General features: G+C 45.9%; 1 protein-coding gene across 6 annotated transcripts in view; it reads left to right on the top strand.

Moving 5' to 3' along the window:
• Positions 1–21474, top strand: part of PLXNA4 (plexin A4) — a 460615-nt gene that overhangs the window by 68205 nt on the left and 370936 nt on the right. The gene's annotated exons all lie outside the window — the stretch shown is intronic.

The following is a 21474-nucleotide window of genomic DNA, read 5'->3' as shown; positions in this document are numbered from 1 at the left end:
TTTAAGCAGCTTTTATGAAGTGATTTTATTTCTGAAATTTAACAAAGCTGAAGCATCTTTTTTTCCTCCTTTTCTGTTTTTCTTCAAGAAAGATGAGTTGACTCTCTTCAGGATAAACCCGTCTCTGAATTATTCCCTGATATAACATTTACATATGACAGAGAAGTTGGTGCAAAGGCAAAAGAGAAATGGGGGGAAAAACCCCACTTAACTTGAAATCATCCAGTTGAAGTCCCTAATGCTCTTCTAAGGGACACAGGCATGCACACGGTGGGGATGGCTTGTCTGTAAAGAACAGTTCACAGCTCTGGGCACCGATGAGCCCTTCAAGGGAGAGTGCTTCCACTCTCTCACAAACCTACCGTCTCTCGTGAAAAACCAGAATCACGAGAAAACTGAGATGTGACTTTGGACACCGAGTTTTTACTGCATCAGAAATTCTGGGATTTTAGTAAGGGTGCAGTGAGCATCCTTAGAAATGGAGCCCTTTTCAGGTGTCTTCTCCCAGTCCTCCTTTCCTGATGATTACCGGTTCCTTTAAAAGAATCTTGGCTGTTTTTTAAAGGGAAGTGAAGTCTTAGTGCTCCAAACAAGACTATGGTCATCTCTGCTGGGTGTTGTAGATGTTACTTAATGTACCACTCAGAGATTCTCCAGCTGTAGGATTTGGCTGCCCAGCAGATCAAATCAATAATGTATTTATCCTCCCAGCTCTGCTGACAGGTATGGAAGTGGCACTGTCCCTGAGTTGCAGAGAGAGCAAAACTATTCGGGCTATGTACTTGGATGCCTAAAGTGGATTTACCTGGAAAAGAGGTAGATATTTAAGTGGTTCAGATCACCTTCTAGCCAGGATGTCCTTGTTTATATAGACAGCAGAGCTCAAAGCATCACTTATACAGATCCTTGGATATAGCTACCTGTCTATTTTCTATACAAGTAACTAAAATGCTTAAGGGGAGAGTCATGAAAGGCTCTGCCGGTGCAGACGTGCTGCAGGGTTATGTGACTCGTTGTGAAACATCACAGCAGAAATTCTGAACCTGCACAAGCTACATGAGTTACAGCACAGGAGGGGTGAACCTCAGGGTCTCTACGATGACAGCGAGATTATTCTCTTAATGAGTTACTCTGCTCCATTTGGGAAAGAAGGGCTCTTCTCTGACCCCGTTTTCACCCTGAATTGTGTTTTACCCCTGGTACGGTCGTACACAGATCCCATCATCATCAAAATCTGCTGATAGCGCCTGACATGCCAATTTTTGCAGAAAGGTAAGGCGTGCTAGCCACCCACTCGGAGAAGGTAAACAATCTTATTTATTTAGCTCGCTTGCTATTAATTATAGAGGATGACCCTTCGCTCATCTGTTATGAAGGATATTGACTTCCTCTCTGCAGGTCTTCCAAGAGACTCAGTGCTTAAGCATGCTTGGCATAAATCCGGAGAGGGGCCCTGGGGTAGTTTTTGAGGAACATGGGGTCTGGTGTTAGAGCTAATGAGCTTGTTATGAGACATATACTGGTATCTCTAGCGGCTCTCTCCTTTGCCACTGTGTCCAGCCTGTCTGCAATTAGGAACAAGGTCTGTGACATTGTGCTTTCTACTAAATCTGCAACAAGACAAAAATGTCTGATTTTCACTGAACATAGCAGAAACTCATGAACTGCAGAGTAAGAACAAATTTTTCTTCTTTATGACTTGAATTCTTTAGAAGTCCCTAAAGACTTACTTTTTAAAATTGGAGGTTTATTCTTTTTTCTTTTTTGTTCTTTTTTTTTTTTTTTTAAACAGAGCTGCTGCCCATTTGTCTAGGGATTTAGAAATTAGAACGATGTTAGCCCAAGTAGTTGAAGCTATAACCCTGGACAGAGTGGTTATGAAGGGTGTGTTAGGTAATTGGTATTGATATATTGACAGGGCAGAAGGCAAAAGAAGAGTGTTTGGATGGCTGTGATAGCTGAAGACACACAGATCTGGGCCGATGTTGCCTCCTTGTCCAAGATAACTCTTGTACTGTACCTGTAAGAGGTCAGTAGCGACGCAGGGTGCAAATCCAAGATGCAAGGCCACCTCTGCAAACGATTCCTTCTTCTTCCCTCCTGATTAGTTAAATTAGGAACTACAGGTATGGAAGTGACCTCAAGAAGTCTTTCGATTCCCTCTACCCCAGAGAAAAGCCACTGTTGCTAAACCATTAATCTGGGATGCTCAGGTTACCTTGGCCATTGTAGTGTCTCAGGGAAGACCCTTGGAGTCCGGGGGTCTCTGCCTGACTTGGATCATTTCTGGCCGTTGGGTTTGCAGGTTTTGCCCATATTTTATTTTTATGAATGTCACTCTTCTGGGGGATCGTCCAGCTGTTGTCAGACAATTCATCTGAATTACCCCATTCAGTTCAATCCTATTCACTCCCTGCGATCCATTATCATCACCTTCCTTCCCTACCATTAATACCACCCAAGCTGCTCTTTCTTTTTACACTGGCAACTTTAAATGGATAGATATGTTAAATGGTATCATTACAACAAACGGTCCTAGTCACACTGCAATTCGGGTGAACATTTCATGTTGCCATTTAAATGATGAGGTTTTTTCTTTTTTTTTTTTTTCTTATGCCACTGACAGCTACTTGTGTTTAATTCATTTTGATTTCATTAGGAGGGGGAAGTTATCAGGATTGCATCATTAAAAATGCATGCTTGGGTTATTCATGCATGTTTCATATATCCCTGTGTATGATCCATCATAATTCAACATTAACCAATGGGGATACTACCGAGTGGAAAGGGTCTGCTGAACATTCATATAATTCAATTACATCCATGACGTCACATTGATTGGATTCTTAACGACACCTCCAAGCCGTGCCATGAACAGGGCTGGGCAAAGCGAAGCATTCTACTGAGGCTGCCTGTGCCTGGGAACACAAGGTTTGTGTTAACGCTCCAGATTTGTGGAAGTTTGGATCCAATGGGAACTGGGCAGCTGCTTTGGAGCTGCTCAGCAGCTGGAGCTGAAGGCCAGATGTGAGTCAGCTCAGGCCACATGGCACGAACCTTGACTGCCATAGTTGTGCTGCTTAGGCTGTAATAAAGAAATAAGATGTTCTCCCTGCTGTTTGCTGGTGTTATTAAAAGCACTTTTATCAGTACAGCAGTTCCCATGGCAGAGGGACAGCGTGTCATGCTGCAATAAGTCCTCCTAATCCAGTGTAACTGTGCTCGCAGTGGGGCACCGGTTTGGTTAAAACCCCTTCTGGCTGGTGGGTGATTGTGGAGCAGAGCACAGAGCTATTCCCTGCAGCTGGAAAGGGAGATAGGAGGTGCGACCGGTGGCACCTTTATCCTTTCCGTTTGTCATGAATCCTGATTTAGGATAAATCAGTAATTCCACCTTCTTCCCCTGCCACCTTCGCTACAGCCTTTCGCCCCTTTAGCGAAATGAATCTTTCCATTCCAGAGCCTGCCCACAATATACACAACGAGAAGGTGCTGTTCCTGCGGGTCCAGGCGCCACAAGGCAGAGGTCAGGTAACTTAGCAAGGTCCAGTATTTTGAGGGCAAAGGTGGGCTCCCTCCCAATGGATGTTCCTGATGCTCTGAGCACCGTGGGATATGCCTCTGACAGCCGTTCATGCTGCTCCTCCCTCTCTGGACCTTCAAGGCCATGCAGCAGCAAGGAGTGAGCAGGAGAAGGGTGGAAGGAGCAAGCTAGGGGTTGCAATTTGCTTGTAGTTGGGTGAGAAGACCCGTGTCAGTCAGTGGAGCTGGAGAGGCTGGGTTACGCACTGGAGAGGGGAGCATGGATGGCCCCTCCCACCCAGCAACATCTCCTTGAGAACTGGCCTCATCCCCACAGGATGAGGGCAGTCTTTGTCATCTGCTTGGACCACGTGTCTTACACAGCACCTTACACGCTTGGGTGCTGATCACGGTTTGGGTGTCCTGGCACTGCTGCTGCTTGGTTTAGTCAAGTGGAGGAAGGATCACTGATGCGGAGTTTTCCTTGATGCTCCTTAAAAAAAAAAAATAAATAAAAAAAGGAAGACTTGGCATCCCTCACTGGTTCTCGCTTCAATATATTTAATAATAACTTGCTCTCCATGAGTTTGTCTCATGCACTCATGTGCCTCAGCACTTTTTAAGCTCTAGTGAATTATAACCCAGGAGTGGATTATCTCCATTTTATTGGTGCTGGATCACAAGCCCAGAGAACTCCAAAAATCTCTGTTTCAGGTCAGGGCCAGGAGAAGAAATCACCCCTGCTTCTGACTCTTTAGACCTCTGCTTTAAGCACATGAGCATTCCAACTACTGATCCTATTGATTTTCAATTACAGCTCAAATGGAAGTGGTTGTAGCTTTGTGTTAACCCTCGGGAGACTTTGCCCTGTCATGTCTAGTGAGGAGTGGGGGGAGAAATCCTGTGTTGCACGTGCTGACGTGAATCTGTCGTCGTGTGGCTGAAACTCACTCCTGAGCAGAAACGAGTTTCACTGCACCTTGTTAAAACAACAAATTCACTTTTTACGGGGGTGGGCGTTCCTGCCGGGGGCAGTACATGGGCGTGTGGCATGGAGAAATCACAGCTATAAATACAGAGTTATTGTGGTGTGGTAGAAAGTTGTTGTTGGCATGAGCGTGGGGTATTTTTAAATTGTGCGAGGAGACTGATTTTAAATGGCAGCTGTGCTGAACCTTGCTGGCGTGTTAGGGGTTGTCCCCACGGAGCTGGGTTATCAGGCAGCAGGCAGATGAGAAGTTTGAAGCTGAAGAATTCATACTTTTCCTTCCCTAGTTTTTAGGTTGGTCAGTGTTTGCCAGCCGCTGCTGTGGGCACCTGTATGCACACACTTGCTTTTGAGGCTGCTTTCCTCGTTGGATCTCTCAGCTTTTTGCCAAAGCCAGGAAACAATTTGTCTGTTCTCCTGGCTGGAGATGCAAAGGAATTAAATAATTTGTAAAGCCAGGTTAAGATTGTGGCACATCCCCTGCAAAAAAAAAAAAAAAAAATTCAAGGATTATAATTCCTAGCAGCCTAGCTAAGAGCTAGAATGAGTTTCACGAGATTTGGATTTGATCTATGTCTCAGTGTATGCATCCATCCCCTTCTTCCAGACCAATGTATGTGTTTGTTCCCTCAGCTTTACATGAGAGCCGCTGATTATGTTATTTATAACAGCCTGCCGATCGCCTGCCTGCAGCCGAGCAGCTGGAGCCCGTGTTGGGTTACCATCACCTGCTCCCTTCCCGCTTCCCCTTTGCTGCATCGGAGGGTGCAGCAGGGCTGGATTACAGGCTGGGGTGGTGACCCTGAGCCGTTGGTGTCCCCGGCCGTGGGGCACTGTCCTCGTCCAGAGCCTGCAGGGAATGAAATGCAGCAAGGCCCTGAAGTATATCCTGTAGGATGCTCCCTGTAAGGACTAGAGGCAATACTCTTCAAGACACTTTTGTACCTCTACTTGTTTTGTGTTTACTGTAAGCCAAAAATATTTATTGTTAATAATATTAAAAATATGCATCGTGTCTGGGCAGGAGCAGGGCCTCTTTGGGGTTGGCACTGTGTTGCCCTCTTGAATACCCAGCATATCTTTTCAGGGTGCTGCAAATAAGTGCTAAGCATCCCCAAATGGTCGGAGGAGAGGATCTCAGCTAAATGGAAACAGGGTCCTCATGCTGAAGGTAGCGGGCTGCTCTAAGCTGGCAATTTTATCTCACTTGTTCTCCCTAGGGGAGAGCAAGCAACCCTACCTGCTTCTTTTCCATCCCATATCAGCAGCATCTGGCATTATCACATTTGTTATATCTCCTCCTTATGGTGCTGACATAAGAGGACATCTCCCAGGGTTGTCAACAGGGTAAAAAGTAGGAAATTAGCAAAGCCCCAGTGCGCGAGTCTCCGTGACTCTTTCCTTTCCTGTCTGAATACCAGCTCCGCTGTGTCCTGGAGCAGTGAGAGAGGTGAAGGTGACCACGCTCCTCCCTGCTGCATGTTCATCTGGAGGATACAAACTCTGATCAAGGGGATTAGCACCGCTGGCAATAACCAGAGGCCAGTGGCCAGGTTAGTGTGGAAAAATAGACAAACTTTTTTTGAAAGGCTGTTGAGAGCACATTTCTTTTCATCCTGAGTGTGCACGAGGGGAGGGATGTGCAGGGGTAATGGAGGTAGAAGGGCTGCAGCTTGATTACATGATCCCTTTCTGCGCTTATTGAGTATCAATTGAAAACAGCTCCCCGCAGTGGCTCTGCTTCAAACCCTTCTGTTTGTAGCTGACTCTGCATCCCGGCGGGAGGCCCTGACTTCCCAGAAGAGGCAGCTACAAGCTGGCCTGAGTTCCTAATCCTCCCTGCCCCTTGCAGCTCCTGGAGCTGTGTTGCTCTCTGGAAGAGCAGTGTTACTGCTGTGAGCTCCCTCTTCCCTCCACCACATTGGTGAAATGCCCTTTGTAACGCTCCAAGCTTTTGTTTTTTCCATGAGCTGAATTGGGATGAACTTGGCGAGACTGCTGGAACATCATGAATAAGTTAGGAGGAAAGCTGTACTCAGTGCTCGGAGCATACTCGGGCAGAAAAACCAGGCTCGGTACTCAAACAACCACTCGAGTGCCTCTGTGGTGGCATTTTATACCCTCTTTACATGCCATATTGGCTGCAAATTGGGCCTTTCACATCTTCAGGAGCCTTCACCAGTCCTGTGTTTCTGTGCTTCAGACGAGTGGTCTGAGAATCTCTCTGGCATCACCTATCACCATTTTGCTGGACCATCCTGACAGTCCAATGACTGACAGATCCCTTGCCTCAAATACAATATCCTCAACCCTGAGAGTCTGTGATGCTGTTTTATGTCTCCTCAACACTTCTGCCATCACGGCATCCCATTGCCCACGGCTCCTCCTGGGGTCTCTGGTTCTCCCACTACAAGACAGGTATCTTTAAAGGCCAGAGTGGATAGTGTGGTCATCGCATGCCACAGCCTGAATCACCCGATGTTGGTGGCCCTGTGACTATTTCTGATTCGTAAGAGTAGCGATTTTCCCAGGAGATGCAAAATCTGCAAAGTTGAGATAAAATTTCCCTCTTTGCTCTTCCAAAAATCATCTTTGCAAAAGAATTGCTCAAACAAGCAGCCACCTTTCTCTTTCTGGGAACATCTCTGTGCTCCTCCTACTCATATGCTTGTGCTGTTTGGTTTCTGAAGACCAAGATTTCTTGATCTCAGGGCTGTGTCTGTGCTGATGAACAGCCACCCTGTTCTCTGCTCTCTGCCTCTGGTGTGTCAGTAGGATCTTTTTCATCCTTTTTGCCGTTTATCACTTCTCGTGACTCTCCCATTCTTCCTGTAGGGCTTTCAGAGTCCCTTGCCACCATGATTTCATTCATGCTATCCCTGGAGGGTCATTGCCAGTCACCTCTCTGCAGTTATTTCTGCACACCTGGGGCTTTGTAATGAAAACCAAATTCTCTATCATCTGCTGCATTTCCAGAGCTGCTGGATTAGCTGCTGATTTCTTCCTTGGCTTCATTTCAAATCAAAGCAGGTCAGGGAAGAAGGTACATTAGTGTCCTCTCCAAAATGTGCCTTGCTCCACATCAGAATGACTTTTCTGACCCCACACTGCTACACCAGGACTTGTTGAAGGGCCAGAGAGCAGAGCTCTGCCATGCTGAAAAGAGATGTAGGTCTGGAAGGGACATCTTTGGTCAAATCCAAGACCCTGCCATTGCTGGCATCACATTGTGTGACTCTGTTTGCAAACTTTGCATCCTCATTTGCTTCTTCTACATGCCCAGCCCCAGGGTTTGTCACTGCAGGGGGGCCGGGCAGGCTGGTGGTCCCACAGGGCTATAGCTGGTGCATGGGAGAGACTGGGGCTGAGCTGGGTGCTCAGCTGAGGACAGGGTTATCTCAGCAACATCCCAGCTGGGCTAGGGACCGGGCTGAGGGGGACCCAGAAACATGTTTCCTCCAGCAGCTTGTGTCCTTGCCGGAGCATGGAGGTGACATCCTAGAAGTTGGGCTAAAGGGACTTTTCTACTCTGTGTGGGGAGAGCAGGTCATCCCAAGCAAGCGAGCAGACCACGTTGCATCTGCGTGCACGAAGCTGGTGAGACCAGGGCCACCAGAGGCTGCTTTTTGCGAGGTGTCTGGGTGATGCAGCTGCCCGTTTAACAGCGACGCAACCTCAGAGGGGGCTGCAAATAACAACCCCAAAGCCCCCAGGTTTGCTGCAATGGGAAGAGACTCCAGCCTTGGAGTGACGTGTGATGACCAGCGCTCATGAAGCCGCACACCGTTAACAGCACTTAAAATTTGCCTCTCCTCTGGCCACTTCATAAAAAGCAGCAAGAACAGGACATTAAGTATGTCTCGCCTATAAGTGCCTCTGCCAGAAATATTTGATGGAGACATATGCTCACCTCACACACATGCGCAAACGAGACAAATTTGATGAAGGGATTTGTTAGCGGAGACCCTATGATACGTGCTCCTGCTGCTGCCTCCTCTGATTTTGTTCTGAAGGTGAGGGTTAGTTTTTTGGTTTTGTTGTGTTTTGTTTTTTTTTTTAAGAGCTTTTCTGAGGGCTGCTTTACATGTTGCTCTGTGCTACAGAGGAGCTGATTCAGCAGTTTAGTACCCAGCCGCTGCTCAAAGGAATTTACACTGGTTTTGTTTATTATTTCGAGCACAGCCAGCTCTGCTTTGCTATTAATTGACAAGGAGGAAACATCTCTTGGACTTTTTAGATAGCTGAGTCTGTTGTTGGGACCCTGTTGTCGAGGAGGGGAAGCTCGTAGGAAACTTGCGTTTGAGTGATTAGCAGAGTATGATTTCAGTGCAAATGTATCTCTTGATACTTGAGGTGTCAAATAATCTAATGATCGTGTTTTAAATATAGTTTATAACTTTCTTCTCATGCATATACCGCCTACTGTATCTGCATTGTGGAATATACATACGGTGTGGCTGTGTATAAGTGATGTAGCTGTATAATTACACCTACAGAGGAAGTCATCTGTCTATATTTATTTTTAAATGTTATATATGTCTGTGTATTTAAAGAAAGGGTGTTACACAGATGGAATCTCTTTTAGGTCACATTTCAATAATAATTACAGTTTAATTACACCGTGGCAATTTTATTTTGTTTTATCTTATTTTATTTTAGCTACCTCTAATAACTGCTAATTTTCCAACCAGAAAGGTCATGGCACAGATGTGAATAAACACGTTGTAAACTGGATGTAGTAAATAAATCCACTCTCCAGTAGCAGTGGTATTAAGCACAGCAAGGGTGCAAGGACTGGGAAAATAGTCTTGTCAGTAATGTTCTGATTATATGAATTAATGGCAGTTGTGTAAAAAAAGATCAGTCCGCAGTCGTTGTATCAAAGTGTCTTTGATGTGGGGTTAAATTCCTCCTAAGTGCAGTATAACTACAGGATTCTTTTTCCTAAGTTGGTGTTAAAGTATGACCCACCTGTTATTCACTGATTCCACCTTGCCCTGCTCTGCCGGTGCCTTTAGCTTTGATTTGTAAGGCTGTATCATCTATTCCTATCCTCGTTACTGTTGTGTTAGGGTGTTACGTGTCTGCTGAGATTTTCCCAAGCCTATTGCCTGCACCTGGAATGCACTGGAGGAAAAATCAGTCTGCACTGACCCTGCTCCTTGTGCCATAAAAACCCAGTTCTGATTGCTTTTAGGGATAAGAGACAAGCCTTGGACCAAAAGCGTACCCTAAAACTTCAAATGTGACAATTGCTTCAGTTTTATTTATTTAGACTCTTGTTTGAAGAAAATTTGATAGGCCCCAGAGGGCTGGAGCTGAGCAACTGCTCGGTGCAGGGAAATTCAGGAAAAGTCTTTGACAAATGCTGCCAGGGATGGAGCGTGTGCACGGGGAGGGGAATGAGCCTGTGGAGGAGCTGATGGCCGTGCCAAGGATTAATTGGAGAGGGAAGGTAATCCCAAGCCAACAGGTGGGATAGCCCAAATTTGCAGGACAGAGAGCCCCTCTCAAAGTGAGGGATTTAGCGGCTGAGGTGCCAATACCTTCACAACAGGGCTGTTCAGTTTGGATGCATGTCTGGGCTGCATGTAGCTGTTGTGTTTGTTTTAACTGAACGGGTAAGATCCTGGTCCCGTTGAAACTGGTATGGGAGCGGGGATGTCTTCCCATGTTGGGAGAGACGGGGTTTGCAGGTTGTGGTGGTGGAGTAAAGCATCTTTTTTTTGGGAGTGTTTGTGGGAGGAGGGGTACGGATCTTTCTTTCTCACCTGCTTCCATCATGCTTTCTGCACCACTGCTCACATCTCAGTTATCTCCGCTACAGTGTTGTTTTTCCCTTCGAACTCCTCCCTGCCAACTGTGCTGGCTCCTGAGGAAATAAAACATGGCCTGACACATTTCTGTCTGCAGCTCTCCTCCTGCATGGCTGGGCTTCTCACACCTACCTGCTGGGAAGAGCAGACGTGGGAACAGCTTTGCTTGCTGCTTGGCTTTGTGCTCCTGCAACGTGATCCCGCTCTGAGCCCTCCGAGGTGGCATGTTGATGCGAGACAGGGAAGATCCTTTGAGTTGAGACAGGGTGATGGGACAGGAGGAGTCTTTACTTAGTGTTTCAGGGGCTGCTGGTTGAACTGGCTGCTTGAATGTTGTTTTCAGCTGCCGGTCCATTGAGGGCAGGTGTTTCCGCAAGTCGGATATAAGACTGAGTCGGGAAAGCTCTAGGCTTGTCCTGCCCCACACCTCTGTGATCAAACTCTTGGCCACGCTTGATCCTTCATTATCTCTTCACCTGGTTGGGGTGTTGGGATGGGTTAGGGTGGTTGGATATCTCTTTGGACAACAGTAGCATCTTTCTGACTCGCATGCAGCTGGTCTTATTTAACCTTATGCAAGCAATACCTTAACTCACAGTCTTGAGGGACTTTTTGCATCCAAAGAACCTCCCAGACCTGTCCTGGATGGTGCTGGAGGCTTCAAGCAGGTGAGAGGCAGTATAGCAGGAGCTCCTGAGGATCCCACTGGCGAAGCCCATGGGTCCTGGCCCTTCCCTCCCTCCCTTCACATGCCATTGTTTGAAAACTTTTGTGAGCAGCAAGTGAGCCGCTGTGGCTGGCAGCACCGTGCAAACGCCCTGTGCTTGCACTGCTGTTTTACATTGATAATTCATCCCGAGATCAGCATTTAGAATTAATTCAGTTAAAGGGGCCTCATCATTCATTTATGAGGAAGGGAAGTTTATAAAGAGCTGTACGCAGGGAACATCTCTGTGTGCTCCGTGATAAAGATGGAGTTTGTTTCTAGCTGGGTATTGTGCTTGTGGTGTCTCCTGGCCCATGGTGGGGACCTGGCCATCTCCTGGGATGGGGAGAGCATCAGACTGGGGTGCTTGTTTAGTGGCAATGTCAGCAGAGGAGCCTGGCCAAACAATGAGCTGTGCTTTTAGCACCAGATGTGATGTTTCTGGATCAAATCTAAACCGTATTGTCAGGGCATGCAGTGCAGGGGTCCTTCATGGGGGTGTTCAGGCGTATCTGTCTCTGGAACCACCAGTTCAGCCCCTCTCCTCACTTTCATACGCACTGGAATAATAGCCCCAAATTTTCTTTGTCTTTCCAGCTAGCTATGTGACAAAATAAATACTTTTTCTTGGCTTTCTTACAGATTCTGCCTCTCATGGATTTTAGCTTTATGTCCCTGGACCCGCTTGCTTTCTGCCCTTCACACCCCCAGTCCTCATAGGGAAGCCCCTTGGTGGGGTAATTTGCCTTGATTTAGCCAGCACTGCTGTGCTGGCTGCAGCTTTGGGCACCCGCTTTTCACCTGCTCTTGCTGGGTGAAGGTATCCCTAACTGCTGGGTTTGTTTAGCTGGAATGGATGTGCTTGGGGGATACATCAGGTGAAGGATGGGATCTGGTCATGCTCTCTAGCCAAAGCTGGAGATGATCTTCACAAGGACTCTTCTCTCCTTTCTTCTCCCTCATCCACATGGAGTCTGAGGCAGTCCTACCTATTCCCATCATCAGGAAGAGCGTTTTCCACCTGAGGATTTGGGCTCATACAATTCAACCATCTGAAACATGGGTCTTTAACTCACCAGACACTTAGTGAGGATTCTGGCTCACAGTCTTTCTCTTAGGGTAGGGAGGGGACCGCTCTGTTTTGTACTTGAGTGAGATTGAATTTTCTGGACCTTTGAAAACTTGCCTGGCTGTGCACGGGTGAGCTTTCGCTCCTGATGCCATTGGGAGCCGGGTAAATGTACTTGGTAAGTCAAAGGCCAACCAAATGTCAACAGGCAGATCATATTACCTCAGGGGCAAAGATACCTATGAAAATGATTCCTGGACAATTTTGCCTCAAATACCCTTCCTCCTTCTTTTGTGGCTGGTTGAGGTTCTCCATTAGCCTTTGTAGCTCCATGCCATCTCCAGGATGAAGAGTATGAAGCACCATGCTGAGCCCAGCTCAGGGTGGCAGCTGTGGCATTCCAAGTTTCCTGGAACTCACTTGACAGGGAACTGTTCCTGGACTCTGTCCTTTTCCTTCCTTATATCTGAGTAGAAACATATTTCGACAGGCCAGCGATGCAGAAAATAACTTGCTGCTCTCCAACTGTTGCATCCCTTGACCCCAATTAGAATGTGGTGCATGTAGAAGTGTCAGCTTCTTGCTTTCTCTCCGCTCCCCGTCTCCCTGACCAAAATTCCCATTATAAAGATGACACCTGAGTGCTTCACGGGGTGGAAATCATTGCTGACCAAATAGACAATCAGAGCAGATCTGAAGTCCAGCTCATCTGGTGTTTTTCTGGCCTTCGTTTCAGAAGAAGGTGCAGGAAAGCTGTCAGAAAGGAGTTATAAGATATTCCAACCTGCGGGAATATTTCCCCTTGACCTGTTGGACACATCTATATGGGGCTGGCTTATGCCTTGAAACATGCAGCTGTATATCCCTTGCAGACCTCCAGCTTGGTCTTAGAGTATTTTTTTTCAACAGTTAATGTCCTCATAGCTGAAGCTATGGAGGATGAGTAAAGGAGTCCATGGGCTGGGAGTGAGGTAGTCCATGGGATGTTTCCATGGGATTCAGGACTGTCCAAGACTGTGTGTGTTCCTCTACTACCCCATGATCCTGCCCTTCCTGTAGAGGGCCCTCTGGTAGATCCCCTCCCTGGGAATGGCTGGATTGCAATGTCCTCCTGTTATCTTACAAGTGTGGCATGTACTCTCTCAGGACAAGAGAGCAGAAAACAGGGCTAGGCTTGTGCCTGAGAATCATCTGAATTTTCCTCCCACTGCTTTGAATGTTGAGTTGTTGGTATTGGACATCGGGCATGTTTCAAATCACAGCTGCCTGGTGCTCTCTGATGCACAACCTCTCACAAGGTTATCTGTGTGTGATTCAATAGGATGGGAGGAGGACAGAGCTCTAGACTGTGACTCATTCAGCCTTTTCTCACTGCTCTTGTAATTCAAGTGAAAATCTCAGAAGATGGTAAAACCTTCAGGCATGTTAAAGACGCCAGGCTTTAACTGCATATGAATGAATCTAATGCTCATTTTGAACTTGGAAAAACAGGGTAGTCTTGCTCCAATTTTATTGCCTCTGCCTGTTGCAGAGTATCAGTTTCCTTGAATAAAAAGTGGCTGTATAATGGTGGTGGTGTCCACATGCACTTCTAACTCCCTAATATTGAGGGGGCTATTGCATAGAAGGCAATGGGTAAAGCATCAAGCCTCCTCCTAAAGGTAACCTTGCATCCAGCAACTAATTATCCTGAGGAAGAGCGTTTGAAGTATTTGGCAGGGTGCTTCTATCTTCAGTTTTTGCCCTGGGACTCTGTCACCCGAATTACTTTATTGTGGTTAAGCTCAGGACCAGCACAGGGAAACAGCTGAGCGTACAGAGTGCAAGAGCTCATAAATGCACCTGCCTGTGGTGCCTGGGACCTCGTGTAATCACCGGGGGTGACCCTGGCTGTGACTTTCCCTTCCTATCAGGCCATTAGGATTCATCAGCATGCTCCGCACTCTCTGGACACTAATGCTCCATTCCTTTGGGCTCCCTCTGACATCCCTTCTGGTCTTATTAGGCAGATGTTGGGTTGAAGGTGGAATATCTTCTTGCCATTGGGTGACGGAGCTCACGGCAAGGGTCACTGCATCCAGCACTGTAGTGACTTTCCTTGATCCTGCTGAAGCTGAATTTCTAATAAGGCTGATCATCCTGACCTTCTCTGCAGTGTAGGGCACAGGAATGGCCCTTTATCCAAGCCTCGGTGTTGGCTATCCTACACAGGCCCTTGCTTGGAGGCAAGGGTAGAGTTTCAGAAACCCTCCAGTGCTGCAAGAGAGAAGATCCTGCTGGAAACTCAGCGAAGGAAATCCAAGCTGTGATCAGAAAACGGTTATGTCAGTACTTTGATTTTAAATTACTGGAGTTATAACCCATGCAAAAAAAAAATCCACTTTTTTTTTTTTTGTCCTGTAACAGCAATAAATCTTTTGTCCACTAAACACCGACAACAGCCACCACTGTCATATGTACCTTCCGAAACAACCAAATGAAACACAGCCTTCTCTTTCTTTTGTTATTTTTGTGTGAGAAGCCTGTAATACCAAGGTGTGTACAGTCTCAGATCTGGGTATGTCTTTAATATGAAAGAATTGGGTAATATGTGAGTGACAGGCGGCGGCGCGATGCTGGTTGAGCTGCGGTGGCTTCAGGCACAGTTGGAGTGAGTGGCAGCTAAAGGTCTGCTTAATAATTTGTGCCATGAGAGACCAGAAAATAGTATGGGGGACAGAGTGGAGCCCTCAGAGCAGATCAGTCTTTTTCTTCTGCACTGTGTTGGGATGCTAAAGATTATTCCTCTTGGAGGGACCATGCATGGCCAGCTGAAGAAGGATGCTGGTATGAGGAAGGTTCAGAAACTCCCCCTTTTTCTTACCATCTTCCCCAGAGCTGGTAACCTGAAACAGAGAGAGGAAAGCTGCTCTTGCAAACAGTGCTGTCAACAAAACCCTGCCTTCGCTCTCTGGCTGGAGGGCTTGGAACAGGGTGAAAAATTGTAGCAATGTTTATTTTACAGAAGATAAGATTTAAGCTGAATATATATATTTTTTTGGCTGACAGTGATCAGGGATTCTTTTCCTTAAATAAGAAAACAAGTGTCCAATCTCCAGCTTCCTTTTAACCTGGGAAATGTTCATTGCTTGGCAATTGTTTGAAAAGGATTTCTGGATGCAGACCTAATGAATGGCTCAAAAGTTGATTAAGAAGAGGAGATGCTAAGTCAAAGTTTTCTAGCTGGAAATAGTGATTTATTATCCAGCTATCTTTACAAATGACAAAATAACTAATTAGATACAATTCATCATGAGAACTTCAAGGTGCCACTAGAATAAGTTAGAAGATTTTTATGAAGAATTTGTAGTTTCAAATTCTGAACTAAATGTCGCATACCGTGTATTGAGAGTTCGTCAGACGCACTGAGATGCTGCGAAAGGCTTAATAAGATTCTGAAATTCTTCCCCCCTACAGAATTTTTTTTCTAATGAAGGATTTGAAAAGGGCATCTTAGAATGATATTTTATATGGTAGCAGTCTTTCCCCATAAAACTCCAGCTATAATAATTATTTTTATGCAGATCCTGAGGCACAGAGAGATTAAATGACTTTCTCAAGGTCAGACAGTGAGTCAGAGGCAGAACTAGTGAATGAATGTGAGTCTTGATTCAGGGGCTATGGTGTACACAAGTAGCCCTCACTTCTTCCATCCCTAAGGCTAGATGCACTCAGCCTTTCTGGGTCTGATGTCCCGGCATCTCCTAACCCAGTTGTTCCTGCAGGAGGGGTGCAACCCCGGGAGTGGGTAACGTGCTCCCAACCATCTCTGGCTGACCTTGGAATCTGCATGACCTATATGAGGCCACTGATGAGTGCATTGTCCCTAATGGGTCAGCTCCCAGGGGATCGTTGTGGTGATGAGCAGCTTCTAATTGGCTGTGTTGTCACTTGATATCCTAGGTGAAACTTGTGGGAAGGGGTCAGGCAGAGGCTTTCCTGCATGGTTTTCTACTGATAAAGACTGGTGCTTAATAGTAAATACTCAGTGGATGGTAGTCACTGCCTTCCTGGGGTCACCTGCAGATTAGAAGCCCTGCAGCCTTAAGTGCTGCAACATTTCTGTCCGTAATAACTTGTGTAGTGGTGAATCTTGCATTGCCTGCTGCTTCTGACCAGCCCTGGGTGGGGATTTGCATTCTAGCCAATTTGCAAATCTTTCTGATCAGCCTAGTTCAGCCGCGCCAGGTCCCAGGGGACAAATAAACCGTAGCAGTTGTACGCCCGTTTGGTGAAGTAGGGTAAGTCAACTGCATTCCTCTTCGGACAGTGTTTGTGCCTCCTAATATCTCCTCATGAATTATTAGCTATGGAAAAGACTTATTGCTTAGAGGTTGTAGCTAGTTTAGTCTCCCGGTCGTGGCAGGTTTGCTTCCAAATGTTTTGTTCTGGTTTAAGTGGCTTGAATGCTGGTCCTCCTGACATTTCCCCTGGGCCTCTCTCTTGCACTCTGATAGATCTTGCTGTCAGGAAGTTATTCCTCATACTCAGGCTACTTCTTATCAGTCTGTCACTTTTTCAACTCATTGGGCTAATAGTTTTCCCATTACAAGGGCTGTCTCTCTGTATCCTTTTGCCCTGGTCCCCCCAAGGGAACGTCCTCCTCCTTGCACTAAAAGAGGGTCAGGCTATGTGACTTTACAGGTCTTTTTCTCCCCTCCTGCTCTAACTTCTTGGAGTCTGAGAGATTCTGGATCTGACTTATGTTGAACTCTGGCAGAGTGTGTAAGAGAATAGATTTGATAAAATAAGCAATGAAGACATCAGTGCTCGTAAATCCCTCAGGTTTAGACAATCTTATAAATTTGAGAATTGTATCCAAGAAGGGGTGAAACAGGGTCTGTTCTGTCCTGGATGTACGTGACTTTTGGGGGCATAGAGAAAGGCTGAGTTATCCTGGTGCTGACAAATACTTTCTCAGATTTATGGCAGGCAGGGTTTTCTAAGGATGAGAAGAGACAGAAAAGAGAAGGTAGGAAAAACAAACCAAGAAAGATCACTTCTGTTGCTTGTCTGAGGAACCAAGGAAAGGCTGAAGGCCCTTTCTCCATGTCGATTCAGTTCAGGCTGGGACACCACTGAAATCTTCCAGGCACCTTATCTATTTAAGACTCCTAAAGGCAGCTAGGCTCCAGATGTGCACAGATGTTGTGTGGAGTTATGCCCCACCGTGTACCAGCATTTGGCATCATCAACACTGTCCTGCATTCCCAGCCTCCTCTCTGGAGGACGCCTCACCAGCCAAGCAGCTGGGCTGGAGAGGAGAACATTACTGCTCACTGCTGATTAAGCAATAATGAAATTAATAGCCTCTTAACATACTTACATTAACAACAACGTCAGCGTGTCAGTAAGTATTTACAATATAAGTTACACAAATGTCATTTTGGTACACTGAGCACTTCATATTTGCAATTCTCTGCCACAGCAATAAAATCAACCAGCCAGTTGGAAGAGAAACACACCCAGGAGATACCGTTATTAATGGCACTGGGCCAGGCTTTTGACAATCTGTGTGGGAGGCAGATGAGCAGAGAGGGGGCTCGCATTCCTGCACTGAGATACCCTCAGGTCTCTGCATGAAACCACTTTGAGTCCAGCTGAATGAAGGCTCAGTTATCCAGTCGGCAAAGGGAGAACATTTGGAAGGGTTTGTCAATCATCTCCTCTTCAAGACCTCATAGTAAGCCCCAAATCAGTGTGCTTTCCAGGACTTTGCGCAATTTGGTTTTCAAGGTCTGAAATCACTTCACTTGTCTTGAAGAGACTGCTTCCCGCGCTAAAAGATTTTTCCTTGTGCTTCCTGCCTGACATCCTGAATCTTGGACATCCAAAGGCCATTTTCCCCACCAGATGTCTTGATTCTGCACTGGTAGTGAGTGCAGCTGGCCTTGATGCTCTGGTGCTTTGTTTTAAAGTCATGATTAGTCGCTGGATTTGATCTCAGCATCCCTAATTGGTCATTTGCAAGCAGAATTGATCTCTGACATTATGGTCTAGGTTCACAGGGCTGTAAAGACACTGAACCTCATTCTTTTAAGGCAGAATATGCCGAAATGTTCCAAGAACCTTACAGCAGGATGCAGCTCCCACAGAAGGCAGTGCAAAAATTCCTGCTGATTTCCACAGGAGCTGTACAGATCCCAAATGGGCTTTTTGTCCTGTTTTCTTCTCTAATGAGAAGATAGTTGGACTTTTGAAAGTGCCACATTTACATGGACCATTTTATTGGCATTGATCTCTGCAATCAGAGAGACCCTGCTAGGCAACAGCGTGTGCAAATTATTTGCTGCTTCTGTCCCCCTGTTTTCCTCTGCAAGATCCTAAACCTTGCTATGCAAGCCAGATACAGCAGGGTCCAGGAATATTTGTCAAGGTGTGTGAGACCCATTAATACGGGTCTTTATGCGAGTAAAGGATATGACAGCATTTGAAAGTATTTTGTTGTGGTTTCAGATATAACAGCAGCCGTGGCAAATTCACATTTGTCTATTAAAAAGACAAAAACACACAGGAAAAAGAAAGAATCCCAGCACTTGAAGGATTAAATAGTGCATTGACTGCCTAGAGCATCAAGGGCCCTTTGAAGGTCTGGATGTGATAAAAATGCACATGCCCATCTGACACAGAGCAAACTTTGAAGTCAATAGAATTACATCAGGGATAGGTTTGCATTTGGCCCCTTGCTCCCCACTTTCTGCTGTCACATTACGATTTCAAGGCAAAGCATTATAAATCATATGTAGAACAGGGAAATGTGGGGCCTGCGTAAAGTAATTCAGGTGCCTGAGCTCCTGCAAGCTCTTGAGTCCTAGCAGAAGAACTGATGAGCAGGAGTGGTTTCAGAGAGAAATCTTAAAGGGTTCAAATCAACCAGAAGTGTCAGTCAAGTAGCCCGACAATGCTGGGAAATCAATGCTGAATTCTCAAAGAAGAGCGTGCAGGGAAAATGATACCATTTGTTTGCAATTCTAATACAATGAATCAACAGATCGCTTGCAAAATGCTCCTAATGAAAATGCGCATAATAGATGTGCAGAACGGAGAGGGAGAGATGCACGGTATCTGTGCTAGTGAGGAAAGGAGGGCTCTGAATCTAGGTTTTGCTACTGAAATTTGAAGCTGTTCTTGTACAGCCGGGATGGATTTGTCATCCATAAAGTCCTAGGAAAGCCTGGCAGTGAAAGATGTAAATTTTTTGCCAGGGGAGAAGAGGTTTTGATAAAGGAGCAGTTGTTATAGAGGGGTCAACAGTTTTGCAAAAATAGCAAGCATGGAAGCATGGTATAAAGCCTGAATGGATTAATTACAATGGTCTAAAAGCTGAGACAAGTCTCCTAATAGACAGCCTCAGCATTATTCCTCTATTTTCTTTTCCTGGTGAGAAATCCATCTTCTAGCACTCTTTGATATTTTTTTTTTTTGTGGGTTTTGGTGTTTTTTTTAGGGGGGTGAGGGGAGTCATTTCCATGGAAAGTGTATAGCAATCAATTGTTCATTGTCTTTTCCAATGTAAAAACTAGAGACTTTCTCATGGAACTAGCAGATGTCAGGTTCAAAACAAACGGAAACTTGTTCTGGGGGAAAAAAACCCCATCTCTCTGGTCACAAAAACTAATTGACTGGTAGAACTTCCTGCTGCAGGACATATTCTGGGTTCAAAAAAGGGGCCAGACAAATCTGTAGCAAAGTAATCAATGGCAGTCCATTAACTGTAAAGTTTCTACATTTGGCTTGGGACATCTTTCGGCCTAAAACTCTTGGAAAGAATATTTTGGGCACATATTGCTGTATGTTTACCCTTTTCCTCTGCTCTTCCCTTGGCATCTGCTGTTGGCCATTGCCAGAGGCAGCTGTTTGCTAACTGGATCTTTGACTAGACACGGTAACGCCATTCTTACTGTCTTAACATCCAGGGTTGTCTTCTCCCTCCTCAGTAAAGGCTGTGTAAGTAGGCAGCTTGCAACTTCTACTCAAATGCAATGGGACTCTCCAGGATGTACAACCCTAAGTTATCTTTTTCAGGTTCAGGATGTATCTGGATGTGTTTTCAAAAGCGATGAGAAAGGCAATAGCTGCATTCCTACAAAACTAATCACACGTTGGCTCTAAAGTTCAGATTGAGCCAAAGCTGATGGAAGTCACTGGGTTTATCAGTCATTGGATAGGGCTGAATCTCAGCTTTTCAGTTCCAAAAGATGGGTGTGGGCAGCTTTCATCAGGCTGTTGGCTGGAAAGGAGAGAGATTGTCACCTCTGGATAAAGAAGGCAGAATGGCAGCTTAATTATTTCCAAACCATTCCTTTCTCAGTAACACCAAGGAGAAACAAAACCTAGATCCTCCTCCAAGTCAGCACAAAGCAATTAGGATGCTACTGGAGAATGGGTGACGTAAGATGACCTGTTGGATCTGAATAAAACTTATGAGCCAGGTGGCCCCTGTGGTTTGTGCTCTTGCTGGGAAAAGTGCTTGTGGATGAGGAACAAGCTGGTTCTGAGAGCTAAGATTTTTGGTGATGAGGCTTCTGCCTCTTCTGGAGTCTCATCTATCTAGGCCATGATGGAAATTGCTCATATGATATGTATCACACATATGTGTATCATAAATGTATATGATATACATCCTCGAGGAAGGATACAAGTACGGTATTCCTGTGAATGGGAAGGTGCTCGCGTCTGCAGTGATAGTCTGTCTGGAAGTTGTACGGTGTAATACGACAGGAGTCCTGTCGTGCAGTCTCTCCCAAAACCCGTGTGTGAAAAATACCAGGATACAGGTCTGAAGTGCTGGAATGATGTATCATCACGTGTCTACTCATTTTGACTCCAGGTCCAGATGGAAGTCCATTGCTTTCTTCCCGAAAGGACCATTGGGTAGCAGAATTACAAACTCCTTGTAGAATTGTCCCAGAATATCTGTAGTCTTCTCTTTCCTCCAACACGCAAACGTGTATTCTGTCATTAAATATTGGTTGGGATGATGAGGAAACTTTGTGGATAACTTCTTGTTCAGTGTCAGAGAAGGTGGCTCTGTCCCCTCCCCATACAAAAGCCGGCTGCATTTTCTCTCAAAGCAAGTTTCACAGATTCCTGAGTTTCTCCCAAGACTTTCACGCCTGGCTCAGAGGAAGAGAAAGAAAAGCAGTGCCAGTTGCACTGAGCAGCTTCTTCCCAGGGTTCCCTCCAGCTTTCCCAGGCAATGACCAACATGGAAGGCAGGATTTGGTGTTTACGGGTATGTGGCCATTGTGAATCTCCACAACTGACCTTACACACCGCTCCCTTGGCACTGGAAAGCTCCATTGAAGGAGGGCAGGAAATTGGGTTCCCTGAC

This window comes from Phalacrocorax aristotelis, chromosome 1 (genome assembly GCF_949628215.1).
Source record: "Phalacrocorax aristotelis chromosome 1, bGulAri2.1, whole genome shotgun sequence".
NCBI classification, from domain to species: Eukaryota; Metazoa; Chordata; class Aves; order Suliformes; family Phalacrocoracidae; genus Phalacrocorax; species Phalacrocorax aristotelis.
The sequence above is the reverse complement of the archived record's forward strand: the minus strand, read 5'-3'. Positions and strand labels throughout refer to the sequence as shown.